This window comes from Ambystoma mexicanum, chromosome 6p (assembly GCF_040938575.1).
Source record: "Ambystoma mexicanum isolate Mex_15411 chromosome 6p, UKY_AmexF1_1, whole genome shotgun sequence".
Taxonomy (NCBI): Eukaryota; Metazoa; Chordata; class Amphibia; order Caudata; family Ambystomatidae; genus Ambystoma; species Ambystoma mexicanum.
The window spans coordinates 164,764,931-164,778,428 of NC_090935.1; positions in this window are offsets into that span (position 1 = coordinate 164,764,931).

Sequence of the window (13,498 nt, forward strand, 5' to 3'; positions counted from 1 at the left end):
GGAAGAAGGAAAAGACCCAGTCCAAGACATCGAAAGACAAACAGGTGAGATTTCAGGCAAAGTGTGACAGTTTGAGACGCTAAGGATTGAATAAAGCACTCCTTGGCTACCTTACCCCCTTTTTCCTCCTCCTCTGCCACTCCTCAGGCTACCTCCACAACTCCGCAGGGCGTACCTCTGATTTGTACCCCTCCCCGGAAGGTCTTTAAGGCCGGCAACCTTCTTCATCTTGCCACTCTCAACACTCGCTCTGTTGTCAAACACTCCTCTGACATCTGCCACCTCCTTGAAGAACTGGACCTTGATGTCCTCGGTCTTACCGAGACATGGTTCACGGCCAGCTCTGTCACAGACTTTGACACTCTACTCCCTAAGGGCTACAAGATCCTCTCCGCACCCAGATCCACTCGACCTGGAGGGGGCGTAGCCCTGATCTTTCCAGAGTGGATTCCTGCCATTATCATTCCCATGCAAATGTACTCCTCTTTTGAATGCCTTGTCTGCATGCTCTCAATCTCTCCTAGCCACTCTCTTACTCTTGCTACTCTCTACCGGCCCCCTGGGCAAATCATCTCTTTTCTCTCTGAGTGGGCTGACCTCTCCTCCTCCCTCCTGGCCTCAACCACTCAACTCCTCCTCCTTGGTGACCTCAACGTCCTCCTCGATTCTCCCTGTCACTCGTCTCTGCCCTTTCGCAACCTCTGTGATTCCCTCTTCCTCGCTATCCTCCCCTCTGGCCCAACGCACTCTGCAGGGCACACACTTGATGTCTTCATCTCCCATGGCCTCCCCCTCTCTATCCCCCTGACCACTCCTCTCTCCTGGAGTGACCACTGCCTTCTCTCCTCCTATCTCTCACTCTCTTCCCCCCAAGTCAACCCCACCCCAACATTGCCACTTACGTTCTCGGACATCCGACCAATGAAGCGTGTGTCAGCTGAGGCTTTCGCTGCTACCTTCTCTCCCCCTCCTCCTCCTCTGGCTGACTCACACCCTGACGAAACCCTGTCCCTTCTCTACACTTCTATCTCTGATACTCTTGATGCTCTTGCCCCTGTCATGAGGATCCGCTTGAAGTCAAAAGCCAAGTGTAATTCCTGGTATGACTCTGACCTAGCTACACTTAAACGTAAGTGTAGGGCGGCTGAGAGGACATGGAGGGCTTCTTGCTCATCCCCTGACAAACTGGCCTGTCGCCTGCTACAAAGGCAATACCGACTCTCTGTCCGCACTAAGAAGAGAGTCCACATTCAAGCCCGTGTCTCTGCGGCATCTAACAACTTGGCCAAACTCTTTAAAATCTGCAAGGAGCTTGCCAACCCTGCGGCAGTCTCCACCCCTCCTCTTGCCTCCCAGGCTCTCTGCAATGCCCTTGCCTCACACTTTATCTCAAAAACCCAGGACATCCTGTCCACCCCCTACTCCCCTGCCTCTCCCATTCCCTCTCAGTCTGTGCTTGCAGACCCCCCTTAACCACCTCCCCACCGTCCTTCTCTTCCTTTCCTATTTTCTCCCCTGACAAGGTCACTAGAGAAGTCTGATCTATGAAAGCCTCATCAAAACAGGTTCATCCCTGCTCCTCTAAAACCATCAAGGACCACATTGACACCCTCGCCCCGGCCTTTGCTGATTTTTGCAACCACTCCTTTGCCTCAGGATCCTTCCCCTCCCCTCGGAAGCACTCCCTTGTGCATCCTCTTCTCAAGAAACCCACAGCTGATCCTTCCTGTCCGACTAACTACCACCCAATTTCCATTACCCCCTTTCTGGGCAAACTCCTGGAAAAGCTGGCCATCTCTCAGCTTAACCTTCACTCAGACTCTGTTGGCTGCCTTCATGATCACCAGTCTGGCTTCAGAGCAGCCAGAAGCATGGAAACTGCTCTCCTGAACATCCGTGAAGATCTGCTCTCCAACCTGGACTCTAACATTCCCTCTGTCCTCATCCTTCTTGATCTCTCTTCTGCCTTCGACACAGTGAACCACACCATCCTGCTTGACCGTCTCCGTGATAACCTGGGTATCACTGATCAGGCTCTCGCTTGGCTGACCTCTTTCCTCTCTGATCGGCCCTGCCAGGTCCAACTGGGGTCCTTCCTATCATCTATCTTCCTCTCCACCTGTGGGGTTCCCCACAGGTCTAGCCTCTCACCCTAGCTCTTCAACCAATACCTGGCAACTCTCGCCCACTGCATTTCCTTTTTCTGCTCAAATTTCCAGTGCTACGCTGATGACACTCAACTCATTTTCCGACTGCCCTCAGCCACCTCCTCGCCCTCTCTCATCTCTGACGGCCTAACTGCCATTCAAGATTGGTGTGCCGCAAATGACCTTTGTCTGAATGCCAGCAAGACTGAGATCCTCCTCATCGGCACACCATCTCCATCCTTTTCCCTCACTCTCTGGCCGGCCTCCCTGGGCCCTCCTCCTACCCCTACCTGCGAGGCTAACAACCTCGGGGTCATCTTCGACTCCACACTTTCCTTCTCCGCCCATATCTCTGAGGTCTCTAAAAAGTCTAAATTCCTACTGCACCTCCTCAGAGGTACTCTGCCTTTCCTCTCCTTCCCTCAGAAGCTCACTGTCTGCCAAGCCCTGGTTCTCTCTAAATTGGACTATTGTAACAGCATCTTCCTATATCTACCAGCCTCTACTCTCCACCCTCTACAACTTATCCAGAACAGGAGTGCGAGACTTGTCCTTGGCCTCAAGCCCTGGGATCGTATCTCTCCAGCTCTGAAATCCCTCCATTGGCTCCCAGTTGGTGCAAGGATTAAATTCAAAACCCTCTGCATCGTCCACAAGGCTTTCTGGGGCCTTAGTCCAAAATACCTTCAGCTATCCCTCCTCAAATACCTCCGCTCTCGAGCTCTTCGCTCCTCTACTTCTAACTCCCTCTGGGTCAATCGTTTTTCAAAGAAACGTGCTGGAGGTAGATCTCTATCTTCGGCTGGGGCCTCCCTCTGGAACAGGCTCCCTGCCACTCTAAACCCTGAGGAGAACCATCTCCGGTTTGGGAAGCACATCAAGACCTTCCTCTTTGCTTCTGCCTTCGCCCCCCCCCCTCCCCTGCTGATCTGCTCTCTCTTGGCACTGTGCACCTGGGCACCCTCTGTCCCCTGGGCCCAGGTACCTGCTCACCCTGCCACCCTCCTGCACTGCCTCCCGGCCACCCCTTGCACTGGGGACTGTATCTGTACCCATACAGCCCCCCCATTTTTCTTTTCTTCTTTTTCTGCACTTATCAGACTACCCAGTCTGCTGCCTTAAACACAGCACTTGCCACTTGCCAGCTGCACTACCACTGTTTATTGCCTCAATGTTCTATTTATTATTTATTCTGCTCTCCTCTGCTCCGCACCTTCCACTCTCCCCCTTCCATGCACTTTTTCCCTTTTTCCCTTTCCCATGCACTTGCGCGTTCTCAATGTCACTAGGCCTAGTAAGATTGTTGTTGTGTTATGTTCTCCCGTGTTCCCCTCCTTTGCCTAGTCGCGCTCTGAAACACTTGTGTATGAGCGCGATACAAATAAAATATATCATATCATAATATTGATTCTACAATGGAAGCAGCCGTTCAAGACCTCATGAGAGGTATGCAAGAACTGACTACTGAAGTACAGAACTTAAAGGCTGAAAATGCAGCATTGAAACAACTCGTGCTCTCCGGGGATTCGGCCTTCCAAGAAAGTGCCATAGTAGGGGGTATTGTGGACAAATATGATGGAACCACCAAGGCATTGTGTTCCTTCCTCAACTCATGTTTAGTGTATTTTACCTTCAAACCTTACTACTTCTCAACACCCAGAGCCAAGGTAGGGTTCATAATCTCCCACCTTGGCCTGGGCAACACCCCTAGTTAATGCAGGGGACCCACTCCCGGACAACTATGAAGGATTTGTAGATGCCTTTAAAACTATGTCTGATCGACCTAAACAAGTTTACAGTGCTCAAGAGAAGCTACTGGAGTTTCAACAAGGTTCTCAGGATATGTTGTCATATGTCACCCATTTCAAACAATTGGCCAAGGAGGCTGACTGGGCTCCAGAAGCCTGTTCTCACTGTTTCGCCGTGGTTTGAACGACGAAATCAAGGATGAACTCGCCCGAGTAGCCGGTCCAAGCTCGTTCCAGGCTTTACTGGATCTGTCATTGCAAATTGATTTCCGCATCCAGGAAAGGAAGTCTGAAAAGAAAAAGACACGTTCCTTGCCAACAAAGGCCCCCTTGGATTATACCAGTCGTAAGGAGATGGATTCTAGTCCCCAGCCGGATCCTGAGCCAATGCAACTCGGCTCCTTACGGCGCCCCATTTATCCACAAGAAAGGGCTCGTAGAATTGATGCAGGACTATTGTGCATCGGACAAACACCTAGTGAGAAATTGCCCAATAGCTCCTCCCAGGCGTTCGGCAAATGCCAGCTCCTGATCTTGAACGGAGCCCAGCTTTGGGAGAAAGATTTGTGCTCCAAGTCTTCTCCAAGCAAAACCAGTCAACCCACAAACAGCCTGGTGATTCTTCAAGTGTTTCTGTCAATCACCAAAAATGAAACGTATTCCGTCCTGGCCCTGGTAGACTGTGGAGCAATGGGCATATTCCTAGACCATGATTGGGACCTGAAACATCATATTCCCCGGAAGACCAAAGACATCATCCAGGCGGTCGAAGATATCAATGGAAGTCTGTTATCTTCAGGACCCATAACCCAACAAACCACGGAACTGTTATTGACTATTGACAACCACCAAGAGATGCTCCATTCGACATAATAAAGGCTGCTCATTATCCGATGGTGCTAGGCATGACTTGGCTTCAAAGACACAATCCGTATATTAACTGGACCGCGGGTTCCTTGTTCTTAGGATCAGAGTATTGTCTTTCACATTGTCTCTTTCAAGGGACACAACCCTCTTCCCTGGAATCCCAGGAGACTAAGAACTCACCTATTAGTGTGTCTACTGTCACCACGATACCTGAGCCTTACCAACAATCAGTGGTCGAAGTGTACGAAAAGAAGTAGTGGAATTATGTTCTCTGCTGGCCTGCCCCTGCTCCCCACACACCCCATTGCCACAACCTCTCCCACACACAATACACCCCCCCCAAACACTTGTACCTGCTGTTTAAGGGAACGTTCAGTGCAGTGCACTGAAAGTGAAGGTTTCAACTTCTTCCTACACTTTTATTTCAAAACAAAACCATTCCAGAACGGTTTCTTTTTAAAATAAAAGTATAGGAGCTGTACAAGGTAATTTAAAAAAGTATAGGAGCTCCGCTCCCGACCGCTCCCGCTCACTTCGACCACTGCCAACAATTCTCGGATGTATTCTCATCAGACATTGTTCAAGCTTTACCTCCCCACAGACCTGAAGATTGTGCCATTGAAACAGACGACTCTGCAGTCATACCATTCGGAAGGATGTTCATACTTTCAGAACCGGAGAAGAGAGCCCTACGTGAATACTTGGACACTAATCTATCCAACGGCACCATTCGCCCATCGAAATCCCCTGCAGGACCATCTTTATTCTTTGTGCCAAAGAAAGATACTAAGGAACTTCGACCCTGCCTGGACTACAGGGGGCTCAACCAATGCACATGAAAGGACCGTTATCCATTACCACTCATCTCAGACATCCTAGAAGCGGTCCGCGGAGCTGTGATTCTTACCAAACTTGACCTTCGGGGCGCCTACCATCTGATCCGCATAAGAGAAGGTGATGAGTGGAAAACTGCCTTCAGGACACCCTTCGGGCATTTCGAGTACTTAGTAATGCCTTTTGGGTTATTTAATGCCCCAGCAGTGTTTCAACGGTTCATGGACAGAGTATTCTCAGACATGCTGTTCCTCTTTGTCATCATTTATCTGGATGACATCCTAATCTACTCCAAGAATCTAGCAATACACCAAGAACATGTGTCTATGGTCCTACAAAGTTTACGAGAGAATAATCTACTCGCCAAACCAGAGAAATGTATTTTTCATCTTCCTACTGTTCGCTACCAGGGATTTATCCTAGGTCCTCAAGGAATTGAAATGGATCCTGCCAAGGTCGACTCAATCCTCTCGTGGCCCAGGCCCAAATCAGTAAAACAAATACAATCCTTCCTGGGTCTTGCCAATTTTTATCGGAAATTTACTCCTACCTTTTCTGCTATTGTACAGCCCATAGTTGCCTTACTAAAGAAAGACGTTCCTTTCAACTGGACAAAAGACCAAGAATCGGCCTTCCATGAGTTAAAACAAAGATTTACTCAAGGACCCATCCTATCACAACCTGACATTGACAAACCCTTCCTGGTGGAAACAGATGCCTCAGATTACACCATAGGAGCTCTTCTGAAACAAGAATTGGAAGACTAAAAAGAACATCCCATCGCCTATCTATCTCGAACTCTAAATTCCAGTGAAACACATTACTCTGTTTTGGAGAAGGAATTGCTTGCCATCCGACAGGCTTTTACCGAATGGCATCATCTGCTCTTGGGTGCCAAATATCCGATTCAAGTCCTGACTGATCAGCGGAATTTACAAATTCTTCAGTCTTTAGAGTGCAGAAACAGTCGTCAGGCTCGCTGGGCCTTTTTTTTTTGCTCAATATCAGTTCCTGATAAACCATGTTCCAAGAGTGACAAACATTATTGCTGACGCCCTGTCCAGATGGACTGACTATGAACCAGAGGAAACCAGTGCCATTCCAAAGATGTTTCCCGATTCCGTCTTTATTGCCCAGGCAAATTCCTTATTGGATAATATTCGCTCAGAAACACCTTCATCAGATCTCTGGAAGGAATACCTCAAGACAAACAGATGGGGACTCTCGGCTAAAGACGGATACCTATTTAAAGATAAGAATCTAGTGATACCTACACAAGAACTGGGGTTGAAGATAATAAAACTCTGCCATGATACCTTCCATTCAGGACATCGAGGCATATCAGCAACTCTCAGACTCATTCAGAGGAACTTTTGGTGGCCCAGAATGGCCGAAGATATAAAAAACTACATCGAAGCTTGCGCAGTCTGCAATCAGAATAAGCATGACAATAAGAAACCAGCAGGACTCCTATACCAGCCTGCCATACCTGACCGAACCTGGGCGACTATTGCTACTGATTTCATCGTAGAGCTACCTCCTTCCAATTTCCAAGGGCTTTACGACCATAATGGTGACCATCGACCTATTTTACCATATGGCCCATTTCACTCCCTTAGAAAAGTTACCTTCAGCACAAGAAATGGAAGGAATTTTCATAAACCACATCTTTAGACTTCATGGCCTCCCTTCTAAAATCATTTCTGACCGGGGCCCTCAGTACATCACCCAGTTCTGGAAATACCTGTGCAAAATGTTAGGCAGCCAACGTGCCTTGTCTTCAGGATATCATCCTCAGACCAATGGGATTACAGAACGAGTCAACCAAACACTCGAACAATATCTACAATGTTTTGCCTCCAAGGTGCAGGATGATTGGTCTGTCTTGATTCCTGTGGCTGAAATTGCTTACAATAACTACGACCATGCTGCCATTAAGACCAGCCCATTCTTTTGCTCCCAAGGTTTTCATCCTTCAGTCTTACCTACTGTACTACCTCACTCCACCCCAGTTCCATCGGTTGATTCCTGGATAGAGCATTTGGTCACAGTACACAAAGATGTGAAAGGTCATTTGGAAAAGGCCAGGATGGATGTTAAACGATATGCTGATTCCAGAAGACCAGGTCCTAAGTACTCCATCGGTGATAAGGTCTGGCTTTCCTACAGACTCTTACCTAGACATCTATGACCTAACAAGTTGGCTCCACGTTTCTATGGACCCTTTTTGATAAAAGAAATAATCAACCCTGTAGCCTTCAGGCTTCAATTGCCCCAATCCTGGAAAAGGATTCACCCAGTTTTTCACACGTCCTTACTGAAACCTTATTTACAAGACACTAGGACCTCTCCTCGACCTACCCCTGTGCTCAACAATGACAAGGTCGAATTTGAGGTTTCCAGGATTTGTGACTCCAGATACAGAAGGGGTTGCCTACAATATTTGGTGGAATGGAAAGGATACCCACCTAGTGAACGAACATGGGAACCTGTGTCCAATATGAATGCCCCTCGCTTGCTACGACGGTTCCACTTGACCCATCCATGCAAACTGGGAGATTGCAGTTTAAGAGGGGGCATGCTGTCATGATTCGACGTTTCAGCCCCTTCTGGACTACATGGTCCATAAGACAATGCTATGGGGGATATTGTAGTCAAATATCTAATTCAGAGTTTGGGTTTGCCCTCTTGTGAGGTACTTGAGAATGCTTTAAAAACTGCTTCATAGATGAAAAAATATTTTTTATTAGATTTCTTTATCCACAGGGTATAAAAAGAGGATACACATTATCTCTAAAAAGACTCTGGTAAAATTATGAAAAACACCAGAGCAGAAGAAATAACAAGGGAGACCTGAATTCTGAGGAAATTTTGAAAAATGAATACAAGTATTCAATAGAAATACATATATGTGTGTCCTCTTTTTATACCCTGTGGATAGAGAAATCTAATAAAAATTATTTTTTCATCTATGAAGCAGTTTTTAAAGCAATCGCAAGTACCTCCCAAGAGGGCGAACCCAAACTCTGAATTAGATATTTGACTACTATATCCCCCATAGAACCAATCAACCTGAGTCCTCTATTGTGCGAATATATAAGGGTACACTCAGGCATGAGACCCTCTTTTTGGTCCTTTCGTGTCAAGTGACCATAAGTCATTGCTACATTCCTTCCAAGGTACACCCAACATGGCCGACGTTAGTGAGTGATTACCGCTCTAGAGATTTCAGGAGTTTGCCAGTTCCTTGAAAAGAGACAAGCCCCCGCGGTGCTTCGCGTCTCAACGCTAACTTCCGAACTTTGGCAAGTGTTGTTGAACTTTCCCTGTGCTCGTACCTTTACCTTCCAGGTTCTATCAGCCCTCCTCTACCCTAAGTCATCTTTCAGCGCTCTCCTTCCTAGGGCCTTCCGCCCGTAGCGCTTGCTCTTTACATTGTTCTTATCCTGGTTCCTTCCTGGCTTCCTTCCTTCCGGGACTCTGCTTATTACTGGTGCTCCTCCCTGGAATTGAACGCATACTCACCTCGGTCGGACTCGCCTGCACGCTGGCGACGGAGGATACGCGACCGTGTCTCTACAAATCCTGAGCTGTCCGGATGAAGGAAAAGACCGAGTCCAAGACATCGACAGACAAACAGGTGAGATTTAAGGCAAAGTGTGACAGCAGAGTTACGTCACTCTGCCGCATGTGTGCACCCTTAAAGGGGAAGACACCACAAGTGGGTCCGTTTTTTGGCCAAAGTGGCCCAGTTTGATTTGTTGCTGCTCTCTGCATGAAGTACTTTTGACTAGTCTTACTGAATAAATAGTCTTAAAAAATGCACAAATCGCAACAGGTTCTACCCAAAAAAGTCCCCCTTGTGTATTTCTCGAACCGTCTGTCACAAAAGGGGGGCCCGGGGGAACGCGAAGCGTTTCCCCCCGAGGAGGTTTTTGGCACTGCACACGGCCAGCGAGTGGCCGTAGGGGGCAGAGCGCCTACCTAGAGTATTTAAGGGCTCAGGAAAGGTTAGGGAGGCAGGTGACGGTTGGACTTGATGATTGTCAGTCCTGTCGCCTGCTCCCGAGCCTTCCCTGATTGGGGCCTGTGAGGGAGTTTTGTTGAGTAGAGGTGAGGAGCTGGGTAGAAGGGTATTAGTTATTCGGGGCAGGTAGTTTAGAGTATATAAAAAAAATTAAAAAAAAGAATACTATGGCCCTCATTACGACCCTGGCGGAAAGTAACTGACCGGACCGCCATAGCGTAAATAGCGTTTCCGCCATTGCACGACGGAGTAAAGTGCGGCTAATTCTGACCCATCGGGCACGAGCACTACGCCATGGCGGAAGTGCAAAGTCCGCATTGGCGGAAATGTCCCCAAAACGCCCCTCACCGCCGTCGTACGGCGCCCTAGGTGCAATTCCGCCACCCATCATAGCGGTCACCGTAATGAGCGGTAATCGCAAAATACGGTGACCGTAAATATACGGAAACGGAAGTAAAAACATGGTCCCGGAACGGGAAACAGCACGCCGTACACCTATAAAATCAGAATCCCAACACAACCATCAAAAATCCTACCCTGAGACACATCCCAACCCGTTAGCCACCCTAGTGAAAACAATAAAAATGGGAAAAGTTGCGAAAAAAGCATGCGACCGCAAGCGGCAGGTCCACTTCTCCCATGAGGAACTCACCGTGCTCACAGAGACCCTCCAGGAGAATGCTGCCGTCGTCTTCTCGACGCAAATGACCAGGACAGCACTTGCGAACAAGAAGGCCATATGGGCCCTGGTGGCACAGCGGGTAAGTGCGGTGGGGACCGCACCCCGCAACCCACAGCAATGCAGAAAGCGATGGGACGACTTGCGGATACGAGTACGGAGCATACTATCAGCCAACCGTAACATTGCCACAGCTACCGGGGGAGGATCGGAATCACCCATCAAGTTGACCCCCTGGGAAGAAAGCTGTGCCTCCACCATTGGAATGGAGAGTATAGAGGGAGTCGGAGGGATGGAGAAAGGAGTGCAGACATCCGAAGAATCAGGTAGGTGGGCCAAATAAAACAATGCTAAATCCACAATGTCCAATCATGTGAAGTACCATGTGTCCACATAGTGCAACAGAAACACATGTCCAGGAGAACGTCCACATACATTGGCCTGATAGCGCACTTTAAAACTCACATTAAATACATAAATAATTAAAAATCCTAAAAACACCCTCTACATGTGCAGCAGGCACACCCTAACTGCAGGCTGCAAAACAACTGCATCCTCAATCCACACAAAAATGAAACCACCTCCAAGGCCCTGACCCAAATCACCCTCAGGTACCACCCCAATGCATGTGATACATTGCCATTCCAATTTCCACAGACCCATAAATAACGCTTGCCCTCCTTTACTCCACCACAGGGTCCGATTCAAACGACGAGCTCCAGGACACCCCTACCAGCACACCTGCAAAGAGGGCCAAGACCAACGGCCAAAGACCCTCCACCTCAGCTGCACGGATCAAGACACAGCAGCAGCACAAATCAAGTGGCAGCACACAGGAGGGGACTTCAACAGGCACCCCAGCAGCCAGCATGCCCACAACAGCAGCACCACAGGTCCCCCCAATGGATGCCACAGAAGGCACTGCTTCTGGTGGCAGCAGCACCATAGGTGACACTGCATTAATGGCAGCATGCTCCGACACAGAAAACGGTGCTGTCGATGTAGGATCCATCCATGACCTGTCTCAATCCCCCTGTTTGTTTCATCCCGTACACCATGAGGATACCACGCAGGGGCACCCACAAGACGACGACTGGCCATCCCCCACAAGCCCTGTGGCAAGGCAACATGAGGTGATCAGCCCCTCTGTGACACCACCGCAAATGGGCATGGCCCAGCAGAGGCAACAGTCTCTCGACCAGGTGATCGTGCAACAGCAGCAACTGGCCACGCTCCTCAAGGAGCATGCTGATGAATGTGGGGGTACTAAGGCAGCCATAGAAACATCAACTGAGACACTTAGGTCAGAAATGGAGAGAAGCACAGAGACACTAAGGGCACAAATGGAGAGAAGCACCGAGAGCCTGAGGGTACAAATGGAGAGAAGCACCGAGAGCCTGAGGGGGGAACTGCATGCGACGTCCAAAGACGTATGTGCTGAACTTGCCGCTGTGCGCCGTGTGCTCACTGAGCTCTCACAAACCCTTAGGGACATGCATGGACGTGAGCAGGCAGAGACATCATCCGTTGCAAGTTCCGTCCAGGGCAGCCCCCAACGTAGATCGGGGAGGAACCTGCGCTCCACAGGCAGGGGTGCCCCTGATACCCGGAGAGGGGGCTTGCAATAGCGTCTGCCCACTGACAATGAGCATCTTTGGACACTGGTGTTCGGGGGGGAGGTAGGAGGGTGGAGGGGGTGTGTTGGGCTTTCTTGGGTGGCGGGTCGATGGGGTGTGTAACATAATTTCACATATGCTATAAACAATTCACAATCATCCAATGAGATGTGTGGACATTGATCTTTGTGTACGAGGCCTTTATAGGCGTACAGTCCATATTGTGCATGTTCCAGACACACACAGTGCCACAAGTCCCGTGTCCATGTATCAGCCACCAGGCGTGAGTGCTAGAAGCATGAATCTATGAGAATCTGATGAATTTCACGGCCCTCCTGTGCCTCGCGGACTCCTTGAGGTGCTGCCACATCCCCACCCTCATCATGACCATCTTCAGGTGCTTGCAGTCCTGCGTCAGGCAGCATGGGCACATTTCTACGTACGCACATGTTGTGTAGCATGACACATGCCATGACCATCTTTGCAACCTTCTCATGGCGGTACAGGAGTGCCCCGCCAGACCTGCTGAGGCAGCGGAAACGAGTCTTCAGTAGGCCGAATGCCTGTTCTATGACTACACGGGTACGTGAGTGGGCATGGTTGTAGTCCTCCTCATGCTGGTTCTGTGGGTTCCGGAGTGGTGTAAGGAGCCATCTCTTCAGTGGATACCCGGCATCACCTGTATGTGGACAATAAAGGATGTTTGTGGAATGACATAGCTACGTACGCATCCCCCCCCTTCCTGCCAGGTCATTGCCGCATCACATACCCCACATTATCATGCATGAAATGAGACTCACCGAGTAGCCAGGATCTGTTCCCTGCGTGTCGCTCCATGTAGCGTGGTATTGTAGAGTTCCTCAAGACCATAGAATCATGGGTTGATCCAGGAAATCGGGCACAACAATGTGTAATGATCCTGTTGGAGTCACACACCATTTGTACATTAAGAGAATGATATTGTTTTCGGTTGCGGTACTGGGCCTCCATGGCATGTGGCACAACCAATTCCACATGGGTGCAGTCGATGGCACCAATGCAACCCGGTATGCCGGCAAGTGCATGGAATCCCACTTTCGTGTTCGTAATTTCCTGCCCCGAGCGTGGTAGAGAGATGTAGTCGTCTGCGTGCTTCAGGAGGGCATCGAGCACTTGCGATAGTGTCCGTGACAACAGTGGCTGTGAAATGCCATGCAACTGTCCGACTGTGTGCTGGTAGGTGCCTGTGGCCAGGAAGTGTAGTACAGACACCACCTTCAGTAGGGGTGGTATGGCGGTTGGGCTATCTATCATGCTGGCAAGGTCAGCGTGTGTCATGTCCACAATGGCGGTTATGGTGTCCCGGTCCAAACGGTAGAGGGTGTGGATCTGCTCATCAGTGAGGTTGAACGGATGAGCTCGGAGGCGTGGGATTGCGGGCTGCCTGCGTGGTGGTAGTGGCTGTGCTGGTGGCCCTTGCTGGCCCTGCCTTGCCCTCCTCCTCCTCCTCCGTCTCCTCTGTGCGGCCGGTTGTTGTAGTAGTTGGTGTTCGTCTTCTTCTTGAAGTTGGAGTACTTGCAGTGCTATCAGGTCCGCCAGGG